A 14986-nucleotide genomic window follows, 5' to 3' on the forward strand; every position below is an offset into this window, starting at 1 on the left:
AGGTGTAATAATAATTCAGATTCACCAATGATAAAATATTAAATAATAAAAGAATAAGAAGCATTAAAAGAAAAAGTATGAATTTTATGTGTAATTGTGACATGTGGATACCTATTCAAGTACTCCAGACACCAGAAAATAGATTGATTTAAATGTATAAAAGTGGAATAACAGCACAAAAATATGAATTTTAAATTCAAGTAAAAACAGTACATACTTCAATATGGTAAACAAATAATTTATTTCTTTAAAAATGAAATACATCTGCTGAATAAATAAGAAAAAGTAAAAAAAAAAATACCAAGAGAACTGTTAAAAATATCATTGCTTATAAGATGAGGAGGAGAGAAGAGAGAAGAGAAATCTAGGATGGAAGCAAAAATCTCTAAATGCATCTTCTCTTTAAAGTTTGACATCAGATCTATGTGAATGTTTTATCTATACAGAAAAAAAACATTAAAACAGGAAATAATAAAACCCATTCCAGTAATTCAAAAATTCACATTGAAAAAAATAGACAAGATATATATCACTGGTGGTATAAACATACAGAGGAGAATAATTAGAAATGATTTTTTGAAATAATAATTTTATCGTACACTCTAACTAAAGAAAGAGAGAAAGAGAAAGAAATTTTAGGACAACAGAGAGAAGGAAGGGAGGAAGGCAAGAAATCTTGCACCGTGAAATCTAGGCCTAGTGTTGTTAGAAAAAATTTCAGTTTTTAATCTTAAGATTTAGTTTTAAATCTTATTTTTAAATAGAATATATAAGAACTTTCCCAGGTAAGATCCCCAGAAAAATTATTGGATAAATGATCCAGTACAAATAGCCTTCCCATAATGCTCTCCAATGTCTCCCTTTATAGATCAACACATATGCCCTTGTCTGTCCTAGGACCCAATTACAGAGCCTCCACCAGGACCTAGGAGAGCCGGAAGAAACTCGATCTCCGCCACACTGCTTGGCTTAGGTCTGCGGTTGACAACTTGGTCTTCAGGAAAGTCCTGGGTTGAGGTTTGGAGCAGGTTGTAATGGGATGTAAGGAGGGGGGAGTATCAGGTGTTTAGCTGAGGGTTTCTCTTTGTTCGGAATGCAGTGTAATCAGGGACAGGAAGAGACGCAGGAGCTCGTCTGTCCTGTGGTCCAGGAGATGCCTGCCACCTGCAAGCTTTTCAGTATGGTATAAGGCAACTCTGAATCACTGTGCCTGTCCAGGTGGCACAGTAATACACACCAGAATCACTTTCTTGCAGATTTCGAAGTAAAAATTTCCAGCTGATTCCTGTGCCTTTATAAGCATCATATTTCCCTTGACTGATTCCTGATTCCAAAAAAACTTGGGAGTTGGTGGTGTCATAATACAGAAGCCTTTGTGGGGCCTTCCCTTCCTGGACTAGGTACCAGTGGATGTAGAAGAAACTTGTTTCAAGAAAATCACAGGTGATTAAACCAGGTGTCCCAGTCGATCTGGTGACTGACGTTGCTCTCCCTCCCGCATTAGACGATATCTGGCTGGCTGCAATGGGAACAACCAAAAATAATAAATACTTTCTTTGTATGGAACTTACCACAAAAGAAGTTAAAAATACCACCAGAATCTGCAAATGCAGCATACTTACCAGCAGACAGAAAAAGTAGAAGCAGAGCTAAAGCCCACGGCATGCCTTCTTCTTGGGTCTTAGAAAGAAAGAGACCACATGACGGAACAGAATACCCGCTCAGACTCAGATCTCACTCCCAAGGAAAGAGATCCCCCGAACAGACAGGACAGTGTGTGGGAACTGGTCTTCCTGAGGCAATGACAGAGGAGAGTGACTGAGGATCTCTCTCAAAAGAATCTTCAGCCTCCACTGAGAAAATCTGATTCCTGGAGGTCCTGCAGTGAAGACCCACCCTCTGTGCCACAACCCCTTTCTCTAGCGCCCCCCTGTGGCGGCAGAGAGAAGGACCTCTCCAGCAGGGAAGCCTGGAGCATGGAGAGGAGGACTCAGGACTCAGGTTAGGCCTGCAGAAAAGGAGGTGCAAATATGGAGGGAAGCTGACCCAGATCCAGCCTGCCCGGGCCCCTGTGGAGTGAGCAGGCTCACTCCCCTGCACCTCAGAGTTTCACTGTGTTAAAACTCCTGCCCTGGTCTTGCCCTGAGAGGAAGCATCTTTGTTCTATCCTACCGACCTTCCTTTGGGCATATGTGAGTATGGGCAACTACCCACAGTGACTCTAAGACGCATTGAAATGGCTTTATCAAAAAGAAATAGGATCAGGATTCCCTGTGTACTGTCTCACTGGTAAATGTGCTTGTGTGTGTTTGTGCGTGTGTGCGTGTGTACGTGAATGTTACGAGAATTCACTTATCAGAAGTTTTGCACATCCTCAAGGAAAAAATGCTTCTTCAAAGAGAATTGTGAATTTTAGTCAACAAAATTAAAACAAAATAAAATTTTAGAAAAGTACAGGGTGACTTGGTATGCAACATCTGAGACATCTTTAAACTAAAATCTTGTTTGTTGTTTTTATGAAATTCCACTTCTCCTGGGCATCTTATATTTATTGACAACACCACCCCCCAAAAGTGTACTCATCTCAGCAATTCATGCCGACTGATAGATCAACAAATAGGCATTAAAACATGTGTAGCAATATAATGATTAAATTTCAGTCGTGCATATACACATATAATCTTCACTTTACTAAATATATTCATATATATGTTTAAAGTAATCACCACAAGATGTAAAACAATATTTCTTCTTAATCATTGTTTCTATCTCTTTCAGATAAGTCATTTCCTGCTGTCATAATACTGGAAATGAGAGAGGAAATGAATGGGCCTCTACCAGCCCCTAGGAGAGCTGGAAGAAACTTGGTGTCAGCCAGACTGCTTGGGTAAGACCTATAGATGGTAGCTCAGTATTTAGAACAGTCCTGGGGACTGTGATTTGGAGTAGGGTACAGCTGCTATCAGGGGAGTCAGATGTAATGGTGGGGATCAGGGGTTGAATTCAAGATATCTCTTTGTTCATGATACAGTGAAATCAAGCTCAGGAAGTGAGACAGAGGCTGGTCTATCTTGTGTACCATGAGCATCCACATGCAAGATTTTCAGTGTGGTATAGGCAATTCTGAATCACTGTGACTGCCTGGGGGCAAAGTAATACACACCATAATTACATTCTTTCAGATTTTCTGGTACAACTCTACAGCTCCTCCCCATGCCTTCATAAGCATGGTATTTCCCTTCACTAATTTCTGAACCCATCTCAACTTTGAAGTTGAGGAAGTCACAGTATAGATGGCACTGTGAGGCCTTCCCTCCTGGTGGTGGGGAAGATATTTTTCAGGAAAACCACAAGTGATTATGACAGATGACCCAGTTACTCTGGTGTCTGACATCATTTTCCCACCCACCTTAGAACATATCTGACTGGCTGCAGTAGGAAGGACAATTAAAAATAATGAATATTTCCTTAGTATGGATACCTTTGTAGAACTAAATCCCATGAGCATCTGACAATGTAGCATATTTACCAGGGGACAGGAAAGCTAAATGTAGGGCTAGAGACCATGGGATTCTTTCCTCTGTTCTTTATTTATTTGGTTGGTTGTTTGTTTGTTTTTGAGTTGGAGTCTCATTCTGTCACCCAGGCTGGAGTACAGTGGCACACTCACAGCCATCTCAGCATGAACAGCAGGGCTCTGGCGATCCTTCCACCTCAGCTTTCCTAGTAGCTGGAACTATAGGTGCGTGCTACCATGGCTCACTAATTTTTTTATTTATTGTAGAGACTAGGTTTCCTCAAGTTGCCCAGGCTGGTCTCGATCCCACAGGCTCAGGCAATCCATTTGCCTTGGCCTCCCAAAGTGCTGGATTTTTAGGCTGAGTCACCAAGTCCAGCCTACATAATACTTTAAATAAACGTATTTGAATATATGTTTAAAACACTTATAAGAAGATATAAAACAATGTCCCTTTGGTCACTGTTTTTGGCTCTCACAAGTAAGTCATTATCTGCTGACAGCTGGAAATATGAAAGGGAGGGCGCTCCCACTTGTCTCCATATCCCCAGGGACCACAGGTGCCTACATGTGGCCATCTCAGGAGCAGCTCTGAAAACCACGTCGTCCAGGACCTCATGCAGAATCCAACATCAGGATCCTTGGAAAATCTTTGTCGGAAAAGAAATTACATGGTTTAAAAATGAGAAAGGAGAGAATTGCCATCACACTGGGATAGAAAGAAAATTCATGCATCATGATAGCAACAGAAGAAACTACTCCACTGGAATGTAAAAATGACCAGAAAGCTACAAAATAAAAAAAGGGCAATACTGGCACTAGATTGTACAGATTCATGGAGCGCAGTGGAATCCAGAAAAGGATCCACATATGTGTTATCATATATTTTATTATGTGATAATATTGTTCATGAAGATCAGTGAAGAAATAATAGATTATTAAATATACCTACTTTGGCAATCAGCTCAACATGTGGAAAACAAAGACTGATGAGTTCCTACCTTACCATCTACAAATAGAGAATTAAGTGTAAAAAAACAGAAAACAGGAAATCATATAGTTTAACGTTGATGAATTGCACATAAATTGCATGAGAAAGCATTTCTAAGCCTAATTATCAAATGTAGAGACTATTAGGAAAAGTTGATGTATTTTATTAAAAGTAATATTTGACATTCTAGTGAACAAAAAGTGCAAAAATCGAGCAACTAAGAGGAAGTATTTTAAACACATTTATAAAGGGTTAATATCTCTAAAATGATGTCTTAATTCTTTAAGCAAATAAGAAAAACTAATTCTCCAATAAAAGAATGGGCTAAAATTGTGTTAAGCAATTTAAAAATGGAGTATTATACATGGCTAATCACCTTGCAAGATAATGCTGGCCCTAAATAAAGAGAAATACAAACTGAACTAACAAATCTCATTTTCTGAACCACAGTGCTTGTTTGGAAAGCCATATCCCATCAAGTCTGTGTCCTTGAGGGAGTTACTTGACTTCTCCCTGCCTGAAAATCAAAAAATATAACACATGTAAAGTGCTTTACAATAACCACAAGAGAATTATTATTCATACATACAGCCATTATTATTCTAAACCCAGTAATGATTTGTAAAGTTTCCAGATGCACCAATGATACAAACATTAAGTAATAAATGAAAACAAAACATTAAAGACACAATATGGATAATTAAGCATAATTGTGAAGTGTGGACATCTATTCAAGTAAGACCAGATACCAGAAAATAGATTATTTAAAATGTATAAAAATGGAATATCTCCACAAAAATATAAATATTGATGAACAAATGATTTATATCTTTAAAAATGAAATCTATCTTCTGAATAAATAAGAAAATGTAAAAAATGCCAAATGAACTGTTAAAAATATTGCTGCCTATAGTGTGAAGCGAGAAGATGGGAGAGAAATCTAGGATGGAAGTGAAAATCTCTAAATGCTGCTTCTTTTTAAAGTTTGACATCAGATCCATATGAATGTTTTCTCTATACAGAAGAAACAGGCAAAAGTGAAATAATAAAACCAATTCCAAGAATGCAAAAATTCACATTGAAAAAACAGACTAGATTTATATGACAGGGGACATAAACTTATAGAGGAGAATTATTAGAAATGATTTTTTTAAATAGTAATTTGAAAATACACCCTAAGGCAAAAAAAGAAAGAGAAAGGAATTTTAAAACACACAGAGAGAGAGAGAGAGAGAGAGAGAGAGAGAGAGAGAGAGGAAAGGAGGGAAGGGGGGAGAAAGAGAGATTGATAGGAAGGAAGGAAATCTAACACTGCATAATCTAGACCTAGTGCTGTCAGCAATAATTTTGGTTATTACTCATAATTTAAACAGAATAAATAAGAACTCTTCCCAGGCAAGAGTCCCCAGAAAAATTATTGGATAAATGAGTCACTACAAATGGTCTTTCCATAATATCTCCAAGATGTCTCCCTTTATGGATCAACCTATAGAGTCTAGTCTGTCCTAGGAGGCAGTGATTGCCCCTTACCAGACCCTGGGTGAGCTGAAAGAGCCTTGCCGTCAGACAGAATACTTAATTGAGGTCTGGAGATGATAACTTGGTCTTCAGGAAATTTCTAGGGTTTGGGGTTTGGAGCAGGTTGCAACTGCTGACAGGGGTGTGAGATGCAATGGGTGGGAGTATCAGGTGTTTAGTTGAGGGTTTCTCTTTGTTCGGAATACGGTGTAATCAGGGACAGGAAGTGAGATGGGACTGGTCTATCTTGTGTTCCAGGAGAAACCTGCAAGGTTTTCAGTGTGGTATAAGGCAGCTCTGAATCACTGTGCCTGTCCAGGTGGCACAGTGATACACACCAGAATCACTTTCTTGCAGATTTTGAAGTATAATTTTCCAGCTGCTCCCCATGATTCTGTCAGCGTCGTATTTCCCAGGACTGATTCCTGATTCCAAAACAACACTGGAGGTGGAGGGTTTATAGTGGAGGCTGTGGGGCCTTCCCTTCCTGGAAGAGGTACCAGTGGATATAGAAGCCACTGGGTTCGAGATTATCACAAATGATTAAAGCAGATGACCCAGTCGGCCTGGTGACTGGCATCTCTGTCCTGTCCAAGATGGAGGATACCTGACTGGCTGCAATGGATGCAACATAAAATAATGAATATTTCTTCCTGTGGAATCTATAGCAAAATAAATTAAAAGTCCCATGTGCATCTGTTATGTAGCATACGCACCACCAGGCAGGAAAGGCAGAAGTAGGGCTACAGCCCACAGCATGCCTTCTTCTTGGAGCTTTGAAGGAAAGACACCAGAGAACAAGGAGCACAATACCCTCTCAACACTCAAATCCTACTCCAAAGGGAAGAGATCCCCAGAACAGACAATGGGTGGGAGCCGAACTTCCTGAGTCATAGGCAGAGGGAAGTGACAGAGGATCTGTCTCAGAAGATGCTTCAGCCTCCACTCAGAAAGGTCTGGAGGTCCCGCAGAGGAGCCCCACCTTCTCTGCAACAACCCTTTTCTCCAGCGCCCCCCTGTGGCAACTGAGAGCAGAGCCTTTCCAGAAGGGAAGCCAAGAGCATGAAGAGCACAGGATTGCAGCAGAAGACCTACAAATGTAGACGGATGCTGACTCTGGATCCAGCCTGCCCGGGGCCCTTGTGTTGTGAACAGTTTCACATCAGGCTCTCCACCCTGCACCTCAGAGTTTCAGTGTCTTCAAGCTGCTGCCATGGTCTTGTCTTGAGATGAAGCTTCTTTATTATTATCCCGACCCACCTTCCTTTTTTTCTTCTGTAAATATAGGCCACCACTCAGAGTGACTCTGTGAATGCTTTCTTATAAGGAATTAGGATCAGGTATGTTGGTTTTCAGTGGACTCTCTTCTAAGGTAAGTGTTTGTGTTTGTGTGTATATAATGTTTATTAGAGGATTTCTGTTCATCCACAAGTTAAAAAGCCCCCACAAGTGAGATTGTGAGATTCACTTACCAAAAAAAAAGTACAAGATGCCATGCCATGCGATGTTTGGGACATACATAAACTAAAAACTGTTTTTAATCTAAATGTCTATGTACTTGATCTTCTTATTTTGTTTGACAACCCTACCATGAGAAGGTGTACTGGTATCTGTAGTGTACCTGGGTTGATAGGTGGTTTAATAGGTGGTAAAATGATGGTAAAATTAAAATCATGCGTATACAGATAGGCATCTACCACTTTAATAAATATATTTGTATATATGTTTAAAATACTCATGATACGATGCAAAACAATGTCCCTTCTTTTTTTTTTTTGAGTCGGAGTCTCACTCTGTTGCCCAGACTGGAGTGCAGTGACTGCTCCCGGCCACCGCAGCCTCGACCTGCTGGGCTCCGGCGATTCTTCCTCCTCAGCCTTCCAAATAGCCGGAATTACAGGCATGTGCTACCACGCCCAGCTGATTTTTTGATTTACTGTAGAGATGAGATCTCGCTGCCCAGGCAGGTCTCGAACCCACGGGCTGAAGCAATCCACTCACCTCAGCCTCCCAAAGGCGCAGGATTACAGGCTGAGCCACCGAGCCCGGCTACAATGTCCCTTCTTAATCAATGTTTTTATCTTTCTCAGGTAAGTCATTTTCTGCTGTCTTTATAGCTGGGGATGAGAAAGGGAGGGTGTTGATACCCATTTTTCCCAGGGTCCACATGCAGACTTTGTCAGAAGCAGCTCTGAAAGCTGAGTTATCCATATCCTTATGCCAGAGCCAAGCTTGAGAGCCTTGGAACCTGAAAAAATATTGCTGGGACAGAAGTCGTAAGGTTTAAAAATGAGAAAGGAGAGAATTGCCATTACACTAGAATGGAAAGAAAATTCTTTTTTTTTTTTTTAAGAGCCAGACTATCACTGTCACCGAGACTAATATGCAGTGGTATAATCAGAGCTCACTGTAAACTCAAATTGTTGAGCTCAAGCAGTCCTCCCACCTCAGCCATCCAAGTAGGTGCACTCCAAGTATATGTCACTGGCTAATTTTTAAATGTTTTGTAGTGACAGGGTCTTACTGTGTTCCTCGGGTTAGTCTCAAACTCTTGGCCTCAAATGATCCTCCTACCTCAGCCTCCCAAAATACTGGTATTACAGGTGTGAGCCACTGTGCCTGGCTGAAAGAAAATTCTTAAAACATAAAACTAATAAAATAAAATAACTCCACTGGAATGTAAAAAGACCTATAAAGCTACAGTAATAAGAAAGGGTTAATACTGACACTAGAACGTACACATTCATTGAATACAATGGAAAATCCAGAAAAAAAGTCCACATATATTTTATCATAGGATAATGTTGTACATTCAGATCAGTGAGGAAATAATTATTCAATAAATTCATTTTGGGAGAATTGGTCTACCATATGGAAACAAATACTGGTTACCTTGTCACTTACAAATAGAGATTTAATGTATTAAAACTGAAAACGGGAAATCAGAATTTAATGTTGATGAATTACATATAAGTTACAGGTGAAATTGGCCTTTCCAAATCTGACATCAAAAGTTGGGACTATAAGGAAAAAATGGTAAATTCTGTTAAAAGAAATATTTGAAGTCCTAGTTTCCAAATGGTTTAAAAAATAAATAACAGTAAGTGAGGGGAAATCTTTTCAACACGATAAATAAAGAGTTAATATGCCAAAAATGGTATGGAATAATTCTTACAAACCAATAGGAAAAATTAATACTCCCTTAGAAAAATTGGCAAGGATTATGAAAAGGCAATTCAAAAGAAAAAATATAATTGACCAGTAAGCTTTAAAATAATGCTAGCACTCACAAAACAAGAAATACAAATTAAATGAAAAAAATCTCATATTCTGATTCCCAGTACTTGGGTCGAAATCTCTACCGCATCAAAGGCTAAGACTTTGAGAAAATCATTTAAAGTCTTCCTGCTTCAATTTCTTTTCTGTTAAATTCAATTGTACTTTGATTCCCCAATAAATTTCTGTGTAGATCAAATAAGATAATATATGTAAAGTGCTGTACAGAGAACCCTTGACATAAATAACTCCATCTTAGAAAAAGAGTCCATTTTTCATTTTAAAAGACATCATGTTAACAGGGACCAGATGTTTTGCCTCCCAATCAATAAAGACTGAATCCAACCAGATAAGGGCATAACTAAGCATTTGCCCTTCCATTATCAGCCCTCGCCAGGTGATTCTGTAGCCACAGAAAGACAAGGTTCCGCCAACTTGATACAGCCATCTTAACAAGATAGCCTCAATAAAAGCCTGACATTGTTGAAAGACAAGAGTGTGTGTGGACCTGGTTATCTCTAACCTTGTGACCTCGTAACCTTGTCTAACTCATGACGAGTGGTTGGCACATAAGCTACCACAGAATGAGAACCCATAGTTACCATCATTATTATTATTGATACTATAGTAACTGTTATATAAAAATTCCAGATAGATTAATAATAAAAGCATTAAATAATGAATGAATAAAAACACTAAAAGAAACATGGAGTTCTTTATGTACAATTTTGAAGTGTGGACATCTATTCAAGTAAGGCCAGAAACCAGAATATAAAGGATTGATTAAAATAAATAAATCAGCCGGGCTCGGTGGCTCAGCCTATAATCCCGCGCCTTTGGGAGGCTGAGGTGAGTGAATTGCCTGAGCCCGCGGGTTCGAGACCCGCCTGGGTAGCGAGACCTCATCTCTACAATAAATCAAAAAAATCAGCTGGGCGTGGTGGCGCATGCCTGTAATTCCGGCTACTCGGAAGGCTGAGGTGGAAGGATCGCCGGAGCCCAGCAGGCCGAGGCTGCGGTGGCCGGGAGCGGCCACTGCACTCCAGTGTGGGCGACAGAGTGAGACTCCAACTCAAAAAAAAAAAAAAAAATAAATAAATAAATAAATAAATAAATAAATCATGAATAGAAGAACAAAATGATAAATATTAAATTCAAAGTGAAAAGAATATATTATACATATGGCCAACAAAAGACTTATTCCTGTAAAAGTGAAAGACTTATTCTAATTAAACAAAAAAATAGGGAAAATGCAACTGAATTGATAAAAAATATCATTACCAATAAGGTGAGGGAGAGAAGAGGGAAGAGATACCTAGGATGGAAGTGAAAATGTCTAAATGCATCTTCTTTTTAAATTTAGACTTCAGATTCATATGACTGTTTTACCTATAGAGAACTTATATAAAACCAAATGAAATAATAAAACCAATGCCAAGAAAATAAAAATACATACTGAAAAAACAGACTAAGATGACATAAACATACAGAAAATTATAACAACCCCTTTTTTTTAAACAGCATTTTGTAAATCCTACGATGAAAAGAGGGGGAGAAAGAACTTTAAAATTCTAAAAAGAGAAATATATACAAGTGTATGCATGAGTATGAGTGTGTACACATAGTGAGAGATTGAGGGGGGTTGGAGAGAGAGAGAGAGAGGTGGAAGGAGAGAGAGCTAGGGAGGAAGGGAGAGAATCTTAAACTGCATAATCTAGACCTAGTGTTGTTAATGCTTATTGTAATACCACCCATATTGTTGTATATAATGAATAAGAACTAATCCCAGTCATGATCTCTGGACAATGATTGGATAAATGATTCAGTATAATTAGCCTTCCCGCAATGCTGTCCCCAATATCTCCCTTTATAGATCAACCCTTAGAGACCTATTGTCCTAGGAAGCCTAGTGAATGGGCCTCCACTAGACCTTAGGAGAGCTGAAAGAACCTTACTGTCAGCCAGACTGGTTGACTGAGGTATGAAGATGGTAGCTTTATTTAGAGAGCCAGAGTTTAGGGTGAGGAGCCGCTGCTGTCAGAGGAATGGGATGTGAGGGTGATCGTGGTGGTGGTATCAGGCATTGACCTCAGGATTTCTGTATGTTTGGAATGCAGTGAAATCAGTGGCAGGAAGTGAGCCTGGAGCAGATGTACCAGAAGCAGCCACATACAAGGTTTTCAGTGTGGTAGAAGGCAGGTCTGAATCACTGTGCTTGTTCCAGGTGGCACAATAATACACACCAGAATCACTTTCTTTCAGATTTTCCATTACAAATTTACAACTCTTCCCTGTGTCTTCATATGCATGGTATTTCCCTGGACTGATTTCTGGATCTATCACAACCTTGAAGCTGAGAAAGTCATAGTACAGAAGGTGTTGTGGAGCCTTCCCCTCCTGGAATAGGTACCAGTGAATGTAGAAGATACTCTGTTCACGAATATCACAAGTGATTACAACAGATGACCCTGTCTGCTTGGTGACTGATACTGTTCTCCTATCAAAGTTGGAAGACATCTGACTGGCTGCAATGAGAACAACAACAAAAAATAATGAGTATTTCCTTAGTATGAAACCTTTGCAAAACAAAACAAAAATCCCATGAGCATTTGTCAATGCTGCATACTTACCAGGAAGCACAAAAGCTAGAAGTATGGCTGGAACCCACGGCATGCCTTACTCTGTTGGTTTTTAGAAGGAGAGGGACCAGGAGATGAGGAATGGAAAACCCTCTCAAATCTCAGTCCCACTCAAAAAGAAGAGGATCCCTAGGACTGAAAGCAGAGTGTGGAATCTAGTCTTCTGACTGAGTCACAGGCAGAAAGAAGTGACTGAAGATGTATCTTAGTATACATCCAAGCTGTGCATTCGGAAGGGGTGGTGCCTTGGAGGACCTGCAGAAGAAAGCTTGTCTCTCTATTCCCTCTCTCTACTACCCTCCTGTGGCAACTAAGAGCCTTGTCCTCTCCAGAGGTATGGAGAGATCAAGACTGTAGCAGACAAAGTGCAGATATGAAAGCTGACCATGGATTCAACCTGAACTCTGGTGAAGGAAACAGTCCCACATCAGGCTCAATTCCTTACACTTTAGTTTCAATATGTTAAAGTCGCTTCCATAGTCTTGTCCTACACTGAAGTTTCTTTATTGTCAACCAGAACCACCTTCCTTTTAACATTTGCATACACACTTAGAGGCAACCACCCAAAGCAGATTTGAAAAGGCTTGACCCATTTTATTAAAAGGAATTATGAGTGTTACAGCCTGACCAGGTTCTTATGCCCACTTCTTAGAAACACCAAAACTGAAGCACCCACTGCAGCAGAGACAGAGTTTAATATCACACAACAGCTAAGAGAGGAGGTCAGAGAATATTTCTCAAATCCACCTCCCTGAAAATTCAGAGGCTAGGGTTTTTACAGGGAATTTGGTGCAGGTGATCTGGGGACTCTGATTAGTTGATGATTTCATGGACATGTCAAAACTGTCTACATGTTGCAGAGCCAATTTCTGAGAGGGATGAATCACAGGACTGTTCAACACAGCTTCCTGGTATGTATTCTGGGTCAAGGTGGGGTCTCCAGTCTATCAGAGGCTGAAAAATATTTCAAATATTATTCTTAAGTTTTGCAATAAAGCAAGTCCTTTGATCATCATCTATTATTCCCTTTACAGAGGTAGTGTAAGAGGAAGGTATGTGGCTTGTAATCCCAGTACTTTGGAGTCCGAGGCGAGTGGATTGCCTAAACCCATGGGTTCGAGACCAGCCCAGGCAATTCGGCAACTCATCTCTACAATAACTCAAAAGTTAGTCTGTCAGGGTAGCATGTGCCTGTCATTCTGGTTACTTGGAAGGTCGAGGCAGAAGGATCACCGGAGCCCAGCAGATTAGCACTGGAGTGTCTGTGAGCATGCCACTGCACTTCACCTGGACAATAGAGTGAGACTCCAACTCAAACAAGCAAAAAAAAGAAGGTATGTAAGTTGGAGTCCCTGGAGATTGGAGCCATTTTTGTCCTTGCTTTTCTGTTTTTGTTCTCAAAGAGATCTGTGCAGTCTTAGGCCCATTGTTTAAGAGAAAATATGTTTGATTAGCCTCCCAGGGGCCAGCACTTCAAGATAATAAATTGTCCTCCATTGGAGTGAGAGCAAACTTAGAACCTACAAATTTACTAAATTCTAACCATAGCTGCAGCTTTTCAGGGTTTGGTTTTTTTTCCTATAGCTTTTATCCCATGACTGGATATATATATGGGCAGTTTCAATTCTCCACCACCACCCCCCCCGGACTTGAACACACATCATTCCTGACGTGTGGGCTAATGAGAGGGAAAATGGCCAATGACTGATATAACTTCCTCCTGCCAACAGGGGCATATTTGGGGTTGCAGTTGGGCCCAGATTGAAAAAGAGAGAAACTGCTTTGCAACTGTCTGCATGTATTCATGAGCGTTGGGCTGGAATCCAAAAGTTAGCATGATGAAAACATTCATCTGCAGCCATAGTGTAGAACTTAAGAGAGCAGCAAAATAAAAAATAAATAATAACCCTAGTATGAGGAGCGAGAGTCTTAGTTATTACAGTCCTTGTACAACTGACTTGGTGCCCTGTGGTCAAAAAACAAATTTAACTTAAATGAAAATTTAACTTAAAAAGTATTCTTATTTTTTAAACCCCAGACCTGGGGTCTGTGGAAGACACCTGGTGAAACTATGAAACTTATTGGAAGGTTTTAACTATTTGGATTTCAATTTCTCTTGAGACATTTATTTAGGTGCAGCAGGTGGTGTTCAATACTGACATGGGCAACCTATTTTTTATTTTGCAACCCTTCCCACAGAAGGTGTACTAATATCTTCAGTGTTCCTAGAATGAGAGATGGATTTATAGATGGTGACACAAATACTGTAAAATGATGGCTAAATTAAAGTGATGCATATACAGATTTTCACCGACTACTAAATATATAAATATAATAAATATGTTTTGATGTATCTTTAAAATACTTACCATAAGATGTTTGAGTATCTCTTAGTAATTGTTTTGGCCTTTCTCAGGCAATTCATTTTCTGCTGTTAAAACAGCTATGAATGAGAACGGAAAGGGGCTCTTATAGGTCTCCTTTTTGCCTCATGGGTTACATGTGAGGAACATGAAGATACAATTATTGTTGAATTGCTACTTTACTACTTAAATATAGGAACATAGCTGTAATAAAACTGAAAAAATTCCATTCAAACTTAACGTTAATGAAAGACATATGCATTGCAGGTGAGATTGGCCTCTCTAAGCCTAACATCCAAAATAATGACTTTAAGAAAAAATTAGAGCCAGACTCGGTGGCTGAGCCTGTAATCCTGCGCCTTTGGGAGGCTGAGGTGAGTGGATTGCCTGAGCCCACGGGGTCGAGACCCGCCTGGGCAGCGAGACCTCATCTCTACAATAAATCAAAAAATCAACTTGGCGTGTTAGCGCATTCCTGTGATTCCAGCTACTCGGAAGTCTGAGGCGGAAGGATCACCGGAGCCCAGCAGGCGAGACTGCGGTGACCAGGAGTGGCCACTTCACTCCAGTCTGGGCGATCGAGTGAGACTCCAACTCAAAAAAAAAAAAGAAAAAGGAAAAAATTAATAGGTTAAACTAAAAGTTACACTCAAACTTTTCTTTTCTTTTTTTTTTTTTTTTT

This window comes from Carlito syrichta, unplaced genomic scaffold, assembly GCF_000164805.1.
Source record: "Carlito syrichta isolate Samal-C Ts95f unplaced genomic scaffold, Tarsius_syrichta-2.0.1 Scaffold307206, whole genome shotgun sequence".
NCBI classification, from domain to species: Eukaryota; Metazoa; Chordata; class Mammalia; order Primates; family Tarsiidae; genus Carlito; species Carlito syrichta.